This window comes from Meleagris gallopavo, chromosome 6 (assembly GCF_000146605.3).
Source record: "Meleagris gallopavo isolate NT-WF06-2002-E0010 breed Aviagen turkey brand Nicholas breeding stock chromosome 6, Turkey_5.1, whole genome shotgun sequence".
NCBI classification, from domain to species: Eukaryota; Metazoa; Chordata; class Aves; order Galliformes; family Phasianidae; genus Meleagris; species Meleagris gallopavo.
Window position 1 is genome coordinate 34,928,823 of NC_015016.2, and position 5,863 is coordinate 34,934,685.

Consider the following 5,863-nt stretch of genomic DNA (forward strand, 5'->3'; position numbering starts at 1 on the left):
CTGCTGCTTCTGGCAACAACCTTCCAACACTGGATCACCCAAGCCGTCTGAGCTGGGGTTTTTCCTTTGCTTGCTTGCTGTTGGAGAAAGAACTGAGAAAACAGAAAATCCTTTTCAGGCTCTGTAACAGGTCCATTCAGATTAGTTTTTCATTTTTCCAAAAGTATGTTAATCATTCATGCCCGCGAAGATGCTAACACATATATAATACAACCAAAAAAAGCTTGGGTAGATAAAGCAGACCAGTGTGTAAGTGCTACAGATGCTGGTATTTCAGACTGCAAGTGCAATTCTGGTGTTTGATTAAGCATCTACGTGGCATGAGTGCTGGGTTCCCCACGGAGAAGACTGGATGGGCTTTCTACAGGCAGCACGACGCACACCGCTCAGTCTTCTCTCTTTCTCTAGCCAGCATCTCTGGGCCTGGTTCCTGAGTGAGAGGCAAACGCGTTCCCAAAGGCAGAGGAATGCTTGGCAGCACTGCCATCGCTCGAGAGAGCTGCCTGAGGTGGTTATGATTTGTCAAGCAGGCGTCCGCCAAGGCTGGCAGAGACCTCCGTCCCTCTGCACAACCACAAAGGAGCCCCCAAAGCAGCAATTACAGCTTATTACCGCCTCGGCCTTCCAGGGAGCCGCAGCAGGTTGTGGTGGCTGTGCTCTGTGTGTCCTGCCCTTCAGCCAGAGCCCTGCCCTTCCTCACCACGCCAGTCAGAGCAGGATTCGGCCCGAGAAATGTCTTCTGGAGAAGCCGCCTTGCCTTCCAGCGCTCTCCCAGCACAAATCCAGTATCGGGCACTAAATGACTGGCTGTTTAGGAACCATTATTATTTAGAGGAACTGATTTTCTATTGTCTCTGGATGAGGCAAAGCTCAGTTAGTGAACAAACCCCACGAGCATTTCAAAAATGTGCCTCGTGTAATGATGTGCATGCAGATTGGAGTACAAAGAGTAATATGATTTTCAACATTGTTTTAATGCACAAAGTACTTTAAAAAGCTCTGAAGAAGTGTTATACCATGAACTACTTGTTCTTTTTGTTTTTTAGCAGCTGAAGGGTAGTTTTCAGCCACCAGGGTCTGCTGCACCAAGGGGCAACATTTAAGCAGGCAAGGGTGTGATCAGGCCTTTCTGGACATCCCCCAGGGACACTCAAAGTGGCTGTAGAAATGGCAACTGCAACTTGGCAGTCACAGGGAGAGCCCAAAAAGCTCGTCTGAACAGTGATGCTTCGAACAGGATCATCCCACAAGTACATGTGAACACCCACTGATAACCTCAGTGTTTTAAATAAAAGGGCAGACGGGGCTATTCCAATATTTTAAAAGCACTTTTGGTTTCATTTAAATGCTCACTGTAAGCCCACACTGAATTTTAAGCAACCTAAGATAGGTTCAATTAAAAAGTTTGAATCTTAGGTGTAAACCACAGAGATTTCAGTTCCTATAGGAATAAACACAAAACCAAATAGACTGTATTTTCACATAGAATGACTTCAGCTGAGGCAGCCTACTAGGGAAATCACCCCAAAATGCTGGAGATAAAGCTAAAATGACAATGGGAAAAAATCACCATCATCATGCTTCTTTTTTGAAGTACTAATAGTATCACATTAGCATTCTATATTCTTATCTGCTGTCAGTAAAATTTGAAACTACTTACACATTAGAACTGCTCAACATTCTGGGCTACAGGGGAATCAAAAATAATAAAACTACTGTTAAAAAAATTCCTCTAGAGCCAATATACAGCTAGGTGGAACAGCTGGATTCTGTCTGGCCTTAGGAAAAATTACATGCCACTTTCTATCTTGATATATCTGTATCTTGATATACGCGTGGCAAAGAACACTCTTTAAAAATAAAACAGAAAATTCCAGCTCGGAGCTTATAAATCCATCACAAGGAGCCTGCACACCTCTATAAGCGGATACGCTGTAACTTATTGGATGTATAAATGCAAATAAAACATCCACGTAATAAGGTAAATTAAAAAAAATTCTCTATTTGCAATTAATAGTGAAACAGCAACTAATCACAAAAACATGCATGGAAAGAAGGGATTCTGGAAAGAAACAGTCAACTGATACCGTGCCATGTGTTTTGTAGAACAGGACCTTCTGAAAACTCTGCAGAGGTGCTAAAGCAAATTGTTAGAATGTCACTGCACAATGTGCTGTTGAGGTTTTATGGTCACACTGCGCCAATAGTCTCGGGAAGTTATTTTGCATTCTTACATAAACTTTTTTTCCCCCCCCCAATCCTATTTTCCACAAAAAAAAAAAAAGAAAAAAAAAAGAAAAAAGCTTTCAGTAATGTACAATCTTCTGTTTATACACAGTACAGGGAAAACAGGATAAACCCAAGGACACAATCTCTGCTTTAAACGCATCTTAAACGTAGATTTCTTCAACTTCGTATAAAGAATAAGCTATGAAATGCTTAAATGAAATACCAAACAAGAGCATAAGCTTCCTGTAATTAAATGGCAATGTTTTACACAGCAACTTTTTCTAAAATCATGACAATAAAAAAAGTAAATAAATAAATGAATCCAGCAGACCCCTCCCAACTGAGGCTTAACTTGTAAATTAATGTAACAGTAATAAAACCGATGCCAGCTGGAATCCTTTCTTTCTCTGGCTTTGGCATGAGCCACAAGTGCAGGTATATGTTTGAGGAAAAACAAAGCAGGACATTTTCCACCTTTAGTCATGGGATGTTAATTAAACTCTGGCAAACGTTTAAAGATAGACTCAAAATGTTCAAGAAAGAATTAAAACCAGTTGGGGCTGAGAACAACTCCATCCTTCCTCCCCCTTCTCTCCCTCCCAAACATCTGTTCCAAACTTATATTCCAAAAACCACAGCGAGAAGAACATTCATAATTAATGTTATTTTGGCTTTTTAGTTGCTAGGCCTGCATTCTGAGGTTAGCAATACAAAAATGCAAGTTCAGGGCGCTTTTGCTGTACTTAAGGACTCTCCTGATGCACGTAACAAAAAGGTAGGGAAGAAAGAGAATAGAGAAGCTCTTTTTTTTTTTTCTTTTCATAAAAAGAAGGAAAAATGTAGAAGCAGTATCAGGAAGCAGTTTCATGTTTAAGATAAAGGATTACAATAAAAAGTACCTACATAAATGAACTGCAGTTTATGAAGCTATGAAAATACATTTGAGACGTGTTTTATAACATCAGGTTAAACATGCTTTACAGCTGCACAAAAGCCATTCAGCCACTTACAGTACAGGCCATAAAACTTGCAATGCACACACTCCTTACTACCCAACTGCTACGTGCTTCCCACTTATCAGCACGCAAACCAAAAAATGATGCACCAAACTACGACCAGGCTGCAAGTCCAACAAATTGCTGCATTGGTAGCACCTGTTGCATGGAGAGCACAGCTGATTTCAGTAGAATTTAGCTATGCGGCTGCTTCCAAGATGAGCTGGATGGGTTGAATCATCATGCCAAAGGTGTCCTGTGGCAAGCTGCCCACAGAGAAACCAGGGCAGCCCAGAGCTCTTTCAGCAATTTTATGCTGAAGAGATTCCATGCTTGCAAGCCCTGGGAGGATTACAGACTTGCCCAACGACATGGGAGGCAATGGCAGATTCTCCATTTCAATGCAGTGAAGGCTAGCAGGATTTTATTTTGCACGAAAACTACACTTGCACAAAAACTACTCTACCTGCCTGATCATCTAGATTTAAGAAACTCCAGCTATGTAACCTAAAAGAAAACCCAATACTCAAAATCAATAGTAAAGACTAAATTTAATTCTGAACCAGGTTGGCTTTTGTCATCCTGCCTACCTACAGGATAGGGCTGTAAAGGTTTTTAATAAAACCTCATTATTTTTTGAAAAAGAAAAACAATTTCAACATCCAAAGATTAGCACATATTCAGGAAGGAGTTGTATTTCCTCTCATTTCTTTTGATAAAATAAAATTCGCACTGCAGTGCTCTTGGTATGCAGCCACAAACCTTCCTTTGAGGCTATCACGGTTTCAGTAAGGTGTACAAACGTACGTTAGCAGGTGTGAGTTGTTTCATACAATGCATCATTACCCCAAGGCTGAAATGAAACTACTTTTCAAGTTGTTATTTTCCATTGCTCCTTGGCTTCTGGTATCCTTTGGCATTAGAGGCAGAAGTGTCAGGAAACTGCTAAGGATGATGCTGTCTGACTATATATGGAGATATCTTAACAAGACAAGAGACTGCGCTAGGGTGGACTAGGTCTGATCTTCAGTTAGAGTTGTGCCTCCCACCTGCAAGGCCACAAGTGCTTAAAATATAAGAGAATATATAGTTTTGGGGTTAGGAAGCCTTTAGCTCACTTGGTAACATGCGAGAGCTAAACGGTTCCTGCGTTTCCTGGCATTTCACCTCATTTTGATGACCATGTACTGGCTAACATCAACTCACAATACACCATTTCCCCTGTGAAATAAAACTCTGCATTTTAAATCATCAAGTGTGAAATGGCACATTAGCCCTTCCTTTTTTCTACCTCTGATTTGCTTTGGCTAGGGTGCAAAGAAAACTCAAACATTTGCTTAAGTTTCACCATCTTCAGCACGCTGAAGTGCTGGCCTAAGAAAGTATGCATTTTTTTTTTTCTGCTAGGCACTTTACTAACCTTCTGAAACCCATAACTCCTTTGAGTGTGCAGACATACAGCACTAGTAGAGTGTTCTTCTCAGTTCTTGAGTCGCTATAATGGTAGAAAATAATCCCGTTCAGTCTTGCAGTGTGGTATTTTATGTGTGAGTATGTGTGTGCATGTGTGTATACGTGATTTAAACAGCCACCTAAAAATGCCACATGTCCATCTATTATTTCCAACCTCCTGAAAGACATTTGTGCATTCAGTTAGCAACTTTTGAGGTAACTAGCAGATTATTCATAAAGCTAAATAGTTGTGGGGTTTTTTTAATCCTTCCACCGATTGGCCCTTGCAGTATAAATACACAAACATGAATGCTGTCATTGTTACTCAGGACCACTGAAGTTCCTTTTTGAGTGTCAAGCTATTCCTACATTAAACCAATTATGCCACGAGCTGTGAAAGGCAGTCGCATTCAGACAAAACACATGCCTCTTCTTTGCATGTGGGGGGATGAAAGATCCACGTTCAAAGGATGCACTTTTACACCAAAAAGCTTCTATCACAAATTAACAGAGACAATTTTTACTTTAAGCTGGTCGTACATTTTCTGTTCCTGACCCCGGTTTGTCAGGTTAGACTTCTAAGATGGGGATTATAAAACAGTTCCTGCACTTGGAAGTACTTTAAATCTATGAGCCATGGTTCTATTACTGCTTTGTAGCTCAAAAATCAAAACCAGTGATGATTTTACGAGTTGCTGTAGTCTAGACAACATAGTTACTTTTCAATTAAATTGTTCCTCAGGGAAAGTACTGTGAAAATTCCCATACAATTAATTACAGGTATGTGCAACTAAAATACAATTCTACCGCACAGTAGCTCTATAATTGCTGGTACGTTTTATGTCTGTATCAAACAAGAATGCTCCAAATGAGCTGGGAGGAGGAAATACAATGAACGGGAGGCTGCACATAAAGCTTCCTGCAGTGAGGGAGATGAGTAAGATGCAATATGAATTTTCTGATGCACCTTCTCCTCTAGCAAAATGCAGACTTCTGCTGGAAAGCACTACTTTAGAACGAGTCAGTCTTTATAGAATGTTTTTTTCACAGAAAACTGTGCTCAACACATTTTTTCCTGCCAAAGTAAAAATGAGAAATTTAACAAAAGTGTAAGGAAAATGTATCCATAAAGCTGGAAAAGGAAGGACAACAGAAAATGCAGAGGAAAGCGTTTTTTTTCTTTTTTT